Below are 15,468 nucleotides of genomic sequence, written 5' to 3' on the forward strand. Positions count from 1 at the left end.
CCACCCCACGGGCGGCACGTCCACGGTGCGAGACGCGCGGTAAGGAGGAGGAGGAGGAGGAGGAGGAGGAGGTTCTCCACTCGCAGCCCGTCCCGCCCCGCCCCGCGGAGGACACACACACCTGTTACCTCACGGGGCCCGCGGGCGCGGAGTGAGCGCTTTGCGGGGCGCGGCGGCGGCACCGGGAGACTGCCCGGCCCCCGGCGCGCCCGCGGAGCGGACAGCGGAGAGAAGCGGGCAGGGATGGGGATGGGGATGCAGCGCTGCGCGGGGCAGAGCGGAGCGCAGCGGAACCCCGCGGGGCGCTCCCGGCGGCACTCACCTGGGGAGGAGCCGGGGCGGCGGGGCCGGTCGGGGCGGGGGGCGGTGCGGGAGGAGCGCGGCGGGGCCGGTGCGGGCAGTGCGCGGCGCGGACCGGGCCGGCCCTATTTCTGCTCTCCGGGCCGGAGCCGCCTGACGTCAGCGCCGCATTTGCATGTTCCGCCCAATCCCGGTACCTGTGCGGGCGGCGGGACCGCCCCGGGGCTGGGGGGGCGGCAGCGGGGATAGTGTCAGAGCATCCCGGCGCCGTGCCAGGAGCCTGGTGCCGTCCGGGGGTCAGGAACACGGGGGGACCCTGGTGGGGACGGCGGTACCTCGGGGTGCGGCTGCTGAGCCCCTCGTTGTGACCGCTCCCGGTAGCCCCGTGCTCGGGAGAGCTGCTGCGGGGCGATGCGCTCCCGGGCTGCGCGGAGCGGCGCGACCCCGGACCGCTGGCCCCTCGCCATGTGGCCGTCAAACGGGGGGGACGTCGCGGAACACCGGATTGTCTGCGGTGGGACCCGCCAAAGCAGGCACTGCACGGCACTGTGCTCTTCCGGAGGTGTGCCTTCTATCCCCACGTAACCATGTTTATAAAGAGAGGCAAAGATTAAAATTCATTCACTCTTCTCTTCCTCTTCATCTCGTTTCCAAAAACAAACAAACAAAACAACAACAAAACCCAATATTAAAGATAATAATTTCTTTCTAGCAAGGATGTTTGCACAAGCAGGAGGCATGGCAGGACCACTGAACCAGAGTATGTGGGGTATTTGTTCCAAGGGCTGCGAGGAGGTTTAGGCAAAGGTGATGAAGCGCTCAGAATTAGCTACAGGAGAGGAGCAGTCTAAAAGATCTGCTAAAACATGTCAAATTTTGTGTTTCTTCCTGTAAAAATCTTACAGCTGAACCCTGTAGATGGAGATTGGATTTGCCATTGGCTTCAGCGTGAAAAGGACAGGACCCCCTAGTTCTGATGGTTAAAGAGGCATGGGCTACTCTGGGAAACTGGGTCTGAGTCCAGGAGAAAATGTGCTTAGTAAAAAATCTCTCTACAAAATTCAGCATGAGGTTGCAGAAGAGGCTCTTTCATGACTAAATTTGGGGTTTTCATTTTTTATTTTCTATTTTCTTTGCAGGAAACACCAAGTGATCAGACTGGTTGGTTCTCCAGAACCTTTGTTTCTGGCCTATTAAATCAAACACCACTAAAATATTTTCAGTGTTTACAAATAAATGGAGCTTGCTCTCCCAAACCACGCACAAAGGCTCGTAGGATTTTGTTATTTTGTGGTTTCCTTCTTTAGGAAGATCTGAAATTGCAGATTTAAGGTTTGGATTTTAAAAAGAAATCAAAAATGTAATTTAAAAAAAGAAGCATCCATGGTGAATTGTGCCCAGGCAAACATAACAGAGGTCTTTGCAGAGTGTCCTGGAATAAATAAGTGTGTATTACATAGGTGCCCTACAGGTTTAAGAGATCTGAGGTTTTAAAAAAAATAGCGCTGAAATCTAATCAGCAACAAATATGATATCTCCAGTCAGATCTTTTTCCTGAGAGAAAAAAAATTGGAAAGAATATCAGTGGAGACAACTCTTCCCCATTTCCTGAAGGGAAGGAGGAAAAGTCTCTCCACTTACCAGCATCATTTATTCTATGAAAATATGTCTGTGCTGTCAATTTGAAGTATTTACTAATCTCTCTGTATCTCTTCAAGTCGGACATAAATACAAGATGCATTAGTAGACATCTGAAGTGTCTGCACAGCCCGTGTTTATTTATATCCACACATGCTGGAGGATACAGAGTTCCTTCCCCACCAACAGCTTGCCTGAGTGATATTTGCCACCTCACTTTTGTAGCAGGAGGAACATTTTGCTCATTTCACATCATCTGATGCAGTTTTCAATGCACAGGCTGGGGCTGCTGTGTCTCTCCAAGACCCTGGCGGACAAGGCAGGTGGGAGAGTGTGGTGTGAGCAGTGCCATGAGCCTGCCATCCCCTCCCTGCATCATCAGCTGTGACAGCTGTGACCCCAGGGCTATGGGATCCCTCCCTGGAGCTCTTGGGGCTCACCCACCTCCTGAACCAGCAGGGCTGGTCCTGCTTTCCCACTGGCTCATGAACCTCTAAAAAAGCACCCTGAGCATCTCAGCAGCTAAATAAGGCATGCATTTGCCTTGCACAGTGTAAGTGTTGGACAGCGTTGCCCGTGTAAAGTCTGCTCTTCTCTCAGCTCTCAGGTGTTGAGGGTGTCCATGTTCCCAAGCAAGATGTCCCTCTCCCACCACTGACAGAAGTAGGTACCAACATGCATTTTTAGTGCCTTCTGTCTCACATTTGGGTCCTGTGCATTTCTCTGGTGTTCTGGTTCAAAATCTTTTGATGTTTCCAACCTTTTGAAAATCTTGTTTATAAAAAGCAGGTGGAGGCGACCCTCCTCACACCCTCAACTACAGCCAGCTCCATACCCCACTTCTTCGAACACTTTCAATCTGTCCTGAGACCTTTAAAAGCCCTGTGGAAGTGTGTCTGCATCCCAAGAGGTGTTTTTGAACGGAGCTTTTCAGGGAGGGAGTCGGCTGTCTTCCCGCTCTGGGTCACCCACCTTTTTGAAGCTGAGCAAAGCAAACTGCTTTCTTAGAGAACTGGAGAAATAAACTGAACAGGCTGGCAATGAAAAAGTGATAAATTCTTCATCTTCTGGGCTGGATGAGTTTGAAGTAAAATAATTGTTGCTTTCTTTGTAACTGGGAATTGAAGAGACTCAAAAAAGAAAGAAAAAGAAAAGACTAGTTAAAAAGAAGAGAAAAAATGTATGGTTTCAAAGACAGACTTGAGCACCTAAAAATTCTTAGGCAGAGAAAGTGGAGAAATAAGCAGGTTTTTTTTCCTGGCAACACAGGATAACCTGTTCACTGTAATGAGATTTAAAGCATCATCCCATTCCTTCTGTTTTAAAATTATATATTAGAACCAGGAAACTCTGAAAGCTTAGAGGAATTGAAGCTGCAAGAGACAATAGATTATTATGATGCGGGCAAACTTGAGGACTGTGGAGAAGAAGACGCTTGCACCTGTCCCAGCCTTGTGTACTTCAGTGAGAGGAGCTAGAAATATGCAACCTCTTGTTAGTTTTGATTCAGGAACTTAATGAGAAATTTTAAACAGATTGGTAAGGCACAGCTCTGTGTCAGTGAAGATATGATCGCATTCCAGGGTGACCATGACATTTCGTTTAAGGAAATGAGTTATAAAGAACAGATGATCTTCTAGTACACAGCTTTTCTTTCTTGATTTACAAAAAGCCAGCACAACAGAGCAATGCAAATAGCCAAGACTCCCTGAGCTCTACCAGCAAAGGAATTAACTTGTAACTCTGTTAGCCATTTGAAGTACTTCCAAAGTCTAGCAAGTGATGATCAGAAGAAGAGAAGGCTTCCTCTTTGAAAATTCAAACCTTTAACATCAGCATATCACCCACCAACCTCACTTGTCCAGTCTTGCTAGCTAAATGCAGTAGCTAATCATGAGATTTAAGAATCTTGTATTCACTGGAAACAAGAAGCTGAGAAGGTAATAGGACAAGAAGATTCATGCTCATCACTTTGAGTTATTTGAACCAAGAGCCTGAATCAGACCTGATTAAGATCAGAACTCAAAACAAGATTCAATCAAAACTAGAGATATTAAACAAATACAAATGTGACAAGAGTCATGATTCAATTATTAGAAGACCATCTTTTAATTGCTCATTTAGATGACAGTGTGTATCTTTGCCTACATACATTTAGCAAAGCCTTTTCACTTTGACAGTGCATAAAATTATCCCTGCCAATTGTATTTCTCTTACTTTCTATGTCAACTTTCGAGTTACCAGTTTTTCATTATCCTCTTGCTCACAAATTAACAGGGAGAACAAATTTAATAGCAGCCTCAAACCTTTAGAGATTATGTCAGCTTTGTGTATTTGTGCCAGTTAAATTGCCATCTACTTCTGCTTAAATTTAATGTGGTCATCTTCATACAAGCACACACATATCCAGAGCCTGCTCTCGGGGCAGGGCAAGCACACAATGAGGGCCTGCTCTGAAAAGCTGACATGGAGCTTGGACTTGAACTTTTCTAATCACATCACCCTGTTTAAGATGCAGCAAATGGAGAGGACCAAGGTCAAGAACTTCAAAATGCTAGAAGATTCTCTGGGTGCTGCTCTCCCACATCATTACGAACTGGAATACCTATGGAATGTCTGCAGCAGTGGAGTGATTTTTGGGTGGTCAAAATAGGGTGAGGCACAGATCTAGGCAAAGTGTTGGCCTTAGCGATCCATCCTCTGTCTTCTTCATGCTTTAATAAATGATTGCTCTGTTCGGTGAATGCTGGGTTCGATGTAGTGCTTCATCCCTGCCTTCATAGCTGTAAGTCCAAAACACAAAAAATTGTATTATTTTTTGTTGTAAAAGAAGTTTTATACTGAAGGAAATACAGAGGGTAGAAACAGTGGTTTGATTCATTTCACAGCTGTAGTCTTTTTTGATTTGTTCGTAATTTTCTACGCTACTGCTTCCAATTTGATAGTGTCTGGGCATGGGATGACAATGGGAATGGGATAACAGATGATGAGCTCAAAATACTGAACACAATCATACTTACCCTTACGTGTACCCACAATCAATATGTCACTTTGAAGAAGGAACCGTCAGCCACTGGGCAAAGTTTGGAATTTGAAATGTCGCAGGAACTCAAAGCACATTTCTTATTTCTTGGGAGTTGTCAGAGCAGCTGGCTTGTTGCTGTGTAGGGAACATGTGTAGTGCTCAAATAAATAGCCCCAGAGACCTGCCACACCACCTAAATTGGTGTGGCAATTTTGAGCAGCTCCCCCCTTCTCCATTGCCCTGGGACCCACAGGCACATTGCCAAACTTCGGGCTAATGGAGGGGCCAGTGGGAACAGGTCCTCTGGCCATTGATCCAGCTTGTGGCTTTGGAAATGGCACCAATTTTCCTTTTTTTTTCTCATCTCTGAATATTTTGTTGGTCTCTTCTCCCAGACACCATCAAAAGCAGCGGGCAATATTCATCTGAAAACAAGAAAGGACTGTGATTCATGAGCATGGATAATAACAAGGTGTTTAGATTTTTCCCAAGCTCGTTGGCTATTTGTAGATACAGTCAAGTCATAGGCAAGTCTTGGTGCATATTCTAGAGCATTTGGTCATCTTTCTTTCAAGCTTGTTTTCAAGAGGAAGTTTAAAGCAAGGAGCTCTAGCAGAGATAGAGACACAGGACTCCTAATCCATGTCATCAAAACTGCCTGTGTCAGAGAGAAAGAGGCAGATGGATGAAACAGGTGAAGATGAAAGAATAAGCAGAAGAAAAAAGCAGCAAGAAATGTGAGGCTGCTTTATCTGAAACATTGGAAAAAGCTTTCTAAAGCATCTTTAAATTTTATCTCATTTAATAGGTTTTACTTTGTGCCTGTGAATATCTGTGCTGTGTATCAGGTTCTAGAAATGCATATGAGCAAGGGTGAATTGTCTGCTGATTCCTAAAATTGCCTTTGCAGACAGATGGCCAGCAAGCAGCTGGGAGGGAGAGTACAAGCACGGAGGATGTCGTTCTTCAAGAAAAATTAAGAAATTAAGCGGCACCATCAGTGCTAAGAAAGACAAACCCCTGCAAAGCATGAGCCAGGCTCAGTTAAAACAGCAATTAAATGATTTAGAACAAGTCTGTGATCATTTACAATTTTTAAAGGTGAAAGGTGTGATTTTGGTAATGCCTTAAAATTAAAAGGCCAGCCACTCTGTCTTTAAAATGATGGTTTCTCTCCTGGAAGACTTATCTCATTGTCAGTCCATTAGCAGCCAGCCAGAACCTATCCTTACAAAAATAATTGGCTATTGATATATGGTAATACTGAAAAGTTATTCTTATTTTTGTTCATTGCTATGGAAAGATGTCCTCTCCAGCCTACACTTTCAATCATTATAAATGCTACTGTGAAAGACTAAAAACACTGTTCTGAGATAGATTAGGATCCACTTCACAAATAAATATATTTTACCACTAAGAGAAGAAGCAAATGTCACTGGTGCTGAGTGGTTTATACACAGCAGAGACCACTTAGGCTGAAATACTCCCTTCATGTTAAATTAGTGTCGCTGGCCATGCAGAGTCTCCTCTACATGACAGGCTCCTGTGCAGGGCTTATACCTGCTGTGCTCAGGGGAAGAGTTGGCTCTGAAGCACAACAGCAGCCCCTCCACTTCCCATAAAGTGGGGTGAAAAAGATGATTTACCTTGCAAAAGGATGGTTTACCTCAAAAAAGGGTGGGTTCCCAGAGACAGGCAGCGTCCAATGTTCCCTGCAGTGACCAAGGTACCAACTTCCCCTTGGCCCAAGAAAGAGTTGCATCCTGTGCACTGCTGCAGTGCCTGGATCCTGCAGGAACTGGAATGCTGGGAACAGCAGAACCCACCTCTACCACTACCCACCATGCCCTGTGAAATTTGTGCTGCGAAGTTTGCACTGAGGCAGTTAAAGCTGCAAGGAGCTGGTGGCAGATGCTGCACTTGCCAGCTAAGCACCCCTCTAGTTGAGCTAATAAAACCAGAGGACGTTAGGCTTCAGAATGCCATATTTTAAAGATAAAGAGTCTCTGGTTGGAATCGTACTAAGATTTTTACTTTCTTGTGGACAGCTATTTGGCTGCTCTGAAGTACAATCTCGAGCTGGAGTGAAACAACGGGTTATAAATCTCTGGATGGAACGAAATGCAAGGGAGAAGAGAGAAAGTGGGGAAATAATCAAGCATGACAGAGAATATTTGGGACCACAGTTTGAGCCAGTAGTCAAAATTCCTCATGCTTAAGGCTCAAGCACACACCAATGAGAAAGTAAGGTGTTAAATGGCTTCAACAAATCTGTCTTGGGACCTTGTATAGATAATTGATTTTTGGTTCTTTTGCCTTATATATGGCAACTGATTTGTGGCAGTTTTTGATAAAATGTTTTAAGGGGTAAAAAATTAGTTTTAGATTTGTTTCAGCTGCTTACAGAATTATTCTTTCCTTATATATTTTTCATGTCTGTCCAAAATTCCACCGTAACTCTTCCAATACAAACACATCACTCTGAGTCTCTGTTGTCCATTTAGCAACAGCCTCTGCTGCAATAAAAGGAAATGTACTTTTTCTCGTCTCCTATTGTTCAGAACTACACTTGGATATTACATTGTCAATGTTTAGTATTACATCATTTCCCTGACAATTCATTGTAATCAAATCTTCCACAAAGTCAATAGCAATGACAGTTTTATAATGCATTGTCTCCCTCGACCTATTAGGTGATTTCAGATCTTTGAGTTTTCTGTTCTGAAAATAATAGTGACCTGGAAGAAAGCATAAAATCTGGGGAAAGTCACTCAAGCAGCCATGTCATTGCTCAGCAACCAAACCTATGGGTCAGAGCTCTCACTAGGTCAGTCAATCATATGAGCGACTGTTATTTTTTCTAGAAAACAATGCAAAATAAATAAATGAGCTACCAGACCTACTGGAACCAATAACAGTATTTCTACTGCACTTAATGGGGCCAGATGTTGTCTTTGTAGAGTTATATGTGATGTTACACTGGGTACATCTGTGCTGCTATGCAAATATGGCACTACAAGTCACAGGGAGGTACTTAAGCTGGTTTAAAGGAGGCACCAACAGCTGCAGCACTGCAGAACAGAGAGAAGGCCTGTAAACTCCAGCCCAGCCTCCAGGATTTGTTTGCAGCATGAATTGGTGTGTAGCTGTGTGCTGTCACACCCACTGTGCCATGAGACTAAGACTTCTTCCTTCAGCATCCTTTCAGCTGAACACAGCTTTCACCACCTGCCTCTTATTCAGCTCCACAGGATAAATTTCAGTTTCATGCTCTTTTCCCTTTAGGAATGGCAGGGTCACACTGCTGGGGGTTACTCAGGAGTGGAGGGAACCAAAATGGGAGCAAAGTCAAAATTAGGAATTAATTAATTGAAAGTGTATGGTTTACACAGAGCCAACAGAAATGTTGTATGAAAGGAAATGGCACAATTACAAGCTTCCTATCTTGGCTATTCACAAATACAGATTGAGAAAATATTACAGTGAATTAAAATAAACCAAAATTCTTTATGGTTATGCTTGCTACACTGGAATGTCATAGGAAAAGAATAAAGGCATATCTAAATAAGTTCAACCTTTAGAGGAAAAGACTCAGGAGGGACATCACTGCACTTCAGCTAGAGAGGGAGGGCAGCAAACTGGACAGGATGTGTCTCATGGGCACACAGTGAATGTGCATGGTCAAGGGTGCAAGATGCATGATCTGGTGGACAAAGGGAGGGAAAAATAACCCCATGGGAAGCTAAAGACCGGAATAAGGACTCAAAGAGGTTGTAGGATCTTTCCTTCAAGATATTTAAAATTTGAATTGATGAGTCTCTGAACAACTGCTCTAGCAGACCTTGCCTTGAGCAGGAAGTTGGGCTGAATGACCTCCACAAGTGCCATCCACATTATTTTGTATACAGTTCTGTTGTGTTCCAAATAATTTTTGATTTTGGCCTCTAGAAAAAGGAGCATCGCTTAGTGAGTATTACCAGCTAAATCCATGACCACTTTCAGGCAATCAGATTGGGATATGCATATTTTGATCCTATTGAAAATAACAAGTCTCCAGCTGACTTCTAGCTAAAAGAGCAAAGCAGAGGCTCAGATTCTAAATCAATAGTGAAAACTGATCTACAAAGTCTTTTTTTTTATGCCTAGAAGCAGAAGGTCTGATGAAAAACACATACAGGATATAATGATGAACAGTTGCTGCTGTGGTATTAAATAAGATTAATACGTGTAAAAAGTCTCTTATTTCATTCTCACCCTCACAACAGTGCCTGATGCCATCTAAACTGAGATATTTCACCTACACTGTGTCTGCTCTCTTGTGGGTGTGGGTGTTCTGGGTGATGCTGCTCCATGTGGCTGCCCATGCTTCAGCAGAGATTTCCAACATACAAACCCAGCATCTTCAAGAATTTTCTCACAGAGCTCCCTTCAGCCTGAGGCTTCCCGACTTGGCTTTAAATAATACCAGTGCTGCTGTTGAATTCTTGACTCACTTCCACAACTTATTGGCACAAACTTGGTACATACATCCCTCTTCTGTGTATTTTAATGTTACTGGAGGTTCTCTCAAATCATGCGGCAGCAGCCCAAGAGGTGACTTAGTTCTTTCACTCACAACACAAATCCTGCAGTCAGTGAACTCTCTACATCTGGCAGTTTATAAATAATGAACTAACCCAACTAAAAATCAGGGTGTACCAGACACAACACAGGCTGTGAAGTAGCTGTGCTTTCTTAGCTTAATTTGAGCTTTGAGGGAGTGCAGTAACCTCAGTGTCACCAAGACATCAGCAGCACAACCCTCAATTAACTTATTGTTTCCACAGCAAGAAAGCAAAAGCAACACTGTTTTTGAAGATATTTCAATTTCCCTAACCCAGCAGTACTACAAAGCAGAGCAATGGTCTGAAAGGGACCATATACTGAGGAGTGGCTTTCTTCCAAGAGTGGCTTAAACATGGTCAAATGATGAAGTGTGGAAGTACTTTGCGAGCCCTTATCACCTGTGTATGGGTGATAGAGCTACATCCGTGTAAACCACAGGCATGAGTTTCATTGATTTGGATGGGTAATTTATTTCTGACTCTGCAAAGCAAACCCATGGGGACCAGCAGTCAATACCAGTAGAAGTGGATTAGCACAAGAAGGCATATCTTTTGGGTCAGTGGGCAGAAGAAATAGTTATTATTCCTATTAGCTCAGATACAGGTGGAAAAAGAAAGGAAAAAGTTAGTGTCAGCTGCAGGCTTTATATATTGTATTTCTAGTTTTTCTTTGATGAATTACAAAATCTGCCAGTATTCTGTTTGTTGGAGGTTTTTTGTTCTTTGTTGTTTTTTTTATAATATTGATGCATTTTAAACAGGGAGAAATAAGAGAATAGGGACAGATCTAGTCCCTATTCTCATCTCACCTTTTTCATCTATTGTGTAACTCCCTAATGGCTGAGAACCTGTTCAAGACTCCTCATTGTCAGTGTGTTCAGGTCTCGAGGGACAAGACCCACAGCTAATATTCAAGACATTATATTCCTGTCTATGAATAACATGAAGAAATTAATCCTTTTTTTTGTTTCTTTTGCCTCTCCCATGGCCTTAATGAAGATTTTGCAACCCCATCTCCCTGGGGCAATGGGTACCATCTACTATCTTCATTTAAATATTCTGTCCCTGCCTCAAGCCTCAGACTGAAATCTGAAAACCAGGACAATTGTTCACTCCAGGCTTACCAAGCAACCTACAAATAAGTTTCTGCAAACAACTAGAGCTTAAAACTAAAAAAGCCACAGCATAAAGGGGAAATACGGCCAAGCTTAGAGGTCTTTACCTTTATAGGGATGCCGGAGTCAAGGCATGAACCTGATGAAACTTGATATAAAAGACTTTTAAAACCATGACAAAACCTATTTTTACGGCTTTGTTCCCATGTGAAGTAGATAAGACTTTCCACTTTCCTCCTGCCCCGCTCTCCATGCTCACAAATGTCTTTCCACCTCACACAAAAGATAATTTGCTCCACTGGAAGATGTGAGCTTTGTGGGGAGCTTTTAGCTCCATATGGAGAGCTTCTCCCCTGGGAAGGAAGGAAGAGCTCCTGATTAGCGCCTCCATTTTGCTTTCATTCACTTACAGATGTGGCAAGATTTCCAGAAGTATATCTGGCCTTGATATATTCTGAAAATCCATGAACTCCTGTGCTCCAAGACCAGTGTTGGATGCAGTTTTTTTACGCTCCTGCTGGAGCGTACATGCAGCCCTTCTCCAAGGCTCTGTTTCAGGTGACCGAATTTTCTCCAGATTATATCTAGACATTCATAATATTTCTGCATTGCAAAGAAAGCACAGAAACAGCCTGTCCAGGAAATCTGTGTGGGTGAGGCTTTGTTTCAGGCACTCTTGCTGAGAGCAGGGATGTAAATGTTGCTCCTCACGTGAATGGAAACCTCCATGTCATTGTGCTTTTTCTGGTGAAAATAATAACAGTAATAAGCTTCAAGCATGTATCAGCATCTTGGTTCAAGTTCCAATTTGCATTTTTTCTTTGTTAGGTGATAAGTTTGAGTCCTAAGTTCTTATTTATAAAAACCTCCTAATTTTTTTGAGAGTGAAAATGGATATCTATACCAAGATTTGGCCCTCAGTTCAAGTATCTAACTAGAGATTTTCTGTGAGTCAACTTTAAGAAGCAAATGAAGCCAGGAAGGAAGGAAGGAAGTTGCCAAGAACTAGAAAAACACATGAATAAATTACCCTTTTCTCCTGTTCTGTCAAAGATCACAGATATTTAGAGTGCCACAAATATCACATCATCAAAAAGCTCAGATTCAGCAGGTATTCAAGGTTACTCTCCCACTGGAAATGTAACAGACATCCAGGTAGAAATGATGGTGTGTGGCCTCGCAAGCTACACACTGATCCTGGTAGACAACCAGGATGCAATCAAGATAGGAAGACCATAAAAACTGATGTGCTGGTTGAAATTATTTATCCAAGCAACTTGATGAATACCTATAAATAAGAAATACAATAGCAGTGACTGGAGTTGGCTCACATATTATCCACAATTAATAAATTGACCCATCCTATATACTGTGTTATTTTCCCTGTCATTTTCACAAGCTACAAATCTGATAATACAATTAAAAGACAAGTTCAATCACTTCTTTATTTCATGTATATGTATAATATAATATTTTATAGCGACATTACAGAAAAGACTGTTTACTCACGTTGTATCTTCCCTAGCATAATTCAGAGCTTTGCTTGCCTAAGAAATTACTTGTCTGCATTTTGATTAAAAAAGCAAAACCTCATTGTTCCCGTGGCAAATGAATTCAGTCTTTAAATGAAACTCATTGTCACATCCTTTTCTGTGTAGCAAAGGCATTCAGCTTCTGGAATGGCTTTAACCTCCAGCACAGCACTTTTGTGTCTGTATCTGATCCACCCATAATTCATCCCTCTTCCAAAGCTTCGTCAGTGTTTGTGCTCTGTACTTAGTTCTCAATGAACTGGCTATAACGCAGTAGTTACAGCTCCTTGGAAAATGACACACAGTAACTCTGTCAAGTTTTTTATTAGCTTGGACAGGTCTTTTATTTTACCAAGGTCTTTTATTACCTCGGATAGCTTTGAACTAGTTCTGAAGTGGATGAGTGAAGACCTGGAGATCCAATTTTATATTGAGAGCCATTAATTTTTTTAACCACAACCCCTTGATTATTGATAGGCTTTTGTTCTTTACAGTCATTGCAGAACACATTGTTTGAAGTGAATCAGAGCACACAAACTTCTACAGTTCCTTGCTGGAGTTTGGATGGGTCACAGCAACGAGCCAGCGGAACTCCTCTGACTTTCAGGATGCAAGAGGCATCCGCTCTTGACCAGAAGCTGCTCTGGTCTTTTCTGTTCCATATTATTTCTCAAAAACAATCCTAAAAATGTTATAGAGAAATGAAGAACCTGTAAATCTCGACTTGTGGTTACTCTTTTGCCCATTAATCCTCAGATACACACAAACCCAGCTCATTTGGAATACTTTTGCATTCCACCTCCATAACTCCGTGAATCAAGATGTACTCCATCAAAATAAATTAACATGAATGAGGGAGTACACTGAGGATCAAGCTGTAAAAGTGGATAAACCACAAAAAAATTAAAATAAATAGAATTTAATTGTCAAAATTGGTGTAAATCCTTGACAAAATCACATGTAATTCACCCTGATCCCAATTCCCTGAGCCCAATAACTTTTCTCTTAATTTATATGCCTTCAGTTACTCTTTTAGGACTTCAACATTTGTTAAATTTTAACTGATCTCATAATCTGGATTCCTTGACCAGCATAAAATAAGAAAATGCATCTTAGAAGAAATTTTGGAACATGACCAAGAAATTAATTTGCTCCCTTTTTCTAACAGAGACTTCTTTACATTATCAAAGTACTTAAGTAATCTAAAGCTTTAAAATTACAACAGATTGCAAAATTTTTGATTGCCTTTTTTCTTTACAAAAAAGTGCTGAGAACACAAAATTTCTCTAATGAACCAGAACACAATTTCCTTACAAGTTCAGTTGTTCAAATAGGGTTCCTTTTTAAATTCAAAATTAAAGGCAACATTATTTAAAGTTTGAGTCCTTTCAAACTTTTAGGTCTCTGAAATCAGCCTATGACTATCACTTGATAAGTTGAATCCTTTTATATGAATCAGTCTTATTTATGAATCATAAAAAACTGTATCAATCAAAATTTTCTTGTGTATTTAGGTTCTTTTGCGTTAGAATTCTCTTGGCATTGGGCTATGGCATGCAACATTTTCTTGTGTTTTCCCTTGGACTGTCTGTATCATTGTGGCTTCCAGAAACTCAAATCACAGGATAAACATTCTTGCTACTGTAAATATCACAATCAATTGCAACGATCCCCAGATTTGTCAAGCAGTTGAATAAATGGAAATCCATGTCACCCCAAGATCTGCTTGGAAAAGGTTCAGCTGTAGACTTGGCAACACAACAACAGCAATGTCTCATTTTGACTTGAGTGCTAAAGACCTTTTTCTGTTTCTTGCTCCTGGTGTCCATATTGCAGCCGTGAGTCACAAGTTGCGCAGTGAAAAAACAAGAGGATGGCTTTAAGCTGAAAGAGAGGAGGTTTAGATTCAATCTTAGGAAGAAATTCTTACCTGTGAGGGTGCTGAGGCCCTGGCACAGGCTGCCCAGAGCAGCTGTGGCTGCCCCATCCCTGGAAGTGTCCAAGGCCAAGTTGGATGGGGCTTGGAGCAACCTGGGATAGTGGAAGGTGTCCCTGGCCATGGCAGGGGATGGACTGGATGACCATTAATGTTCCTTTCAACCCAAACCATTCCATGCTTCTATGACTGATCAGCGGGGCCAGGAGCTGGACAGGGCGCCTGCAGAAGGCCCCCCCAAGGAGGTGGATGGTTATGGTGAATGCCCAGATGATGCCAAACATTTTCCTTTCTCAGGAGAAAAAGTCAGTGGTGCTTTGCTGGATTTGGACTTCTCCACAGACCATCTCTGATCACAACACATCCTCATGGATTTGCATTTAATTCTAGAGATTGAGAAGTTTCCACTGTCTTATGGACTCTGTTGTCAAGATGTCCCAGACAGATTACACTTTCCTGCTAAAAAATTCATACTGTGGGGATCAGCTAAAGTTAAATATATAGGAAACAATACATTAGCCTGGGATTGGACTCATCTTTCAAACAGGCTGTTTGCTGGATAAGATTTCACAGGGTGAATGAAGGAAACAGAGTAAGGATTAAATGGGCTGGAGACGGGATGAGGAGCTTCCCAGGAGCTGTACGTGGCTTGTGGGATAGGGTTGAGGTGCTCCAGGGAATCAGAGAGAAGACTCAGACACTTGCATGGCCACATCAACAATAATAATAATAAAACCCCCAATAACCCCCACCAAAAATCTTGTTGCCCAGACAAACTGTGACTGCCCCTCTCTGGAAGTGTTCAAGGCCAGGTTGGACAGGGCTTGGAGCAATCTGGTCCAGTGGAAGGTGTCCCTGTCTGTGACAAAGGAGGTGGAACCAGATGGTGTTCAACATTCCTTCCAAACCTGGCTATTGTAGGATTTTACAAAAATCAAAACCAACTGCTTATTTAGTTTTTGTATTTGCCAGAAATCTGTCATATGAGGTTAGAGCCTTTTGGTCGCTAAAAGAATAAGGTGTAGATTCACAGCTCCTCAACCCTGCTGGAGGGGTGAGCAACATCATAATCTTGTGTAATCCAGCCTGGAAGGAGGCTGCTGTGTGCCTGAGGACAATTCCTTGGTCTGCATCATATCCTCACATCAAACCCCACATTTCCTTCCAAAGCAGCTGACTGCCCTCTTCCTACCAACATTTCCTTCCTTTTTGTTCAGGACTCGCAGCAGAATGAAAATAAAGAGCAGACAGGAGATAGCAACTTGAAAAATTCATCCAAGAACCTGCAATGTCACCAACAAGAGCTGGAAATAAACAT

The 15,468-nt window shown here is 42.7% G+C and overlaps 1 protein-coding gene across 1 annotated transcript in view; it reads right to left on the reverse strand.

Moving 5' to 3' along the window:
* The window catches only part of FSTL4 (follistatin like 4), a 212,119-nt gene extending 211,755 nt beyond the window's left edge, over positions 1-364 (reverse strand). Inside the window, exon 1 of the mRNA XM_066196935.1 lies at positions 323-364. The gene's annotated coding sequence lies outside the window, so the exon portion shown is untranslated. The remainder of the gene's footprint in view (positions 1-322) is intronic.
* Positions 365-15,468: the final 15,104 nt, after the last annotated feature.

The sequence above is a fragment of the Chamaea fasciata genome, unplaced genomic scaffold, assembly GCF_029207755.1.
Source record: "Chamaea fasciata isolate MVZ Bird 193981 ecotype frontalis unplaced genomic scaffold, bChaFas1.0.hap1 SCAF_15, whole genome shotgun sequence".
Lineage (NCBI taxonomy): Eukaryota > Metazoa > Chordata > Aves > Passeriformes > Sylviidae > Chamaea > Chamaea fasciata.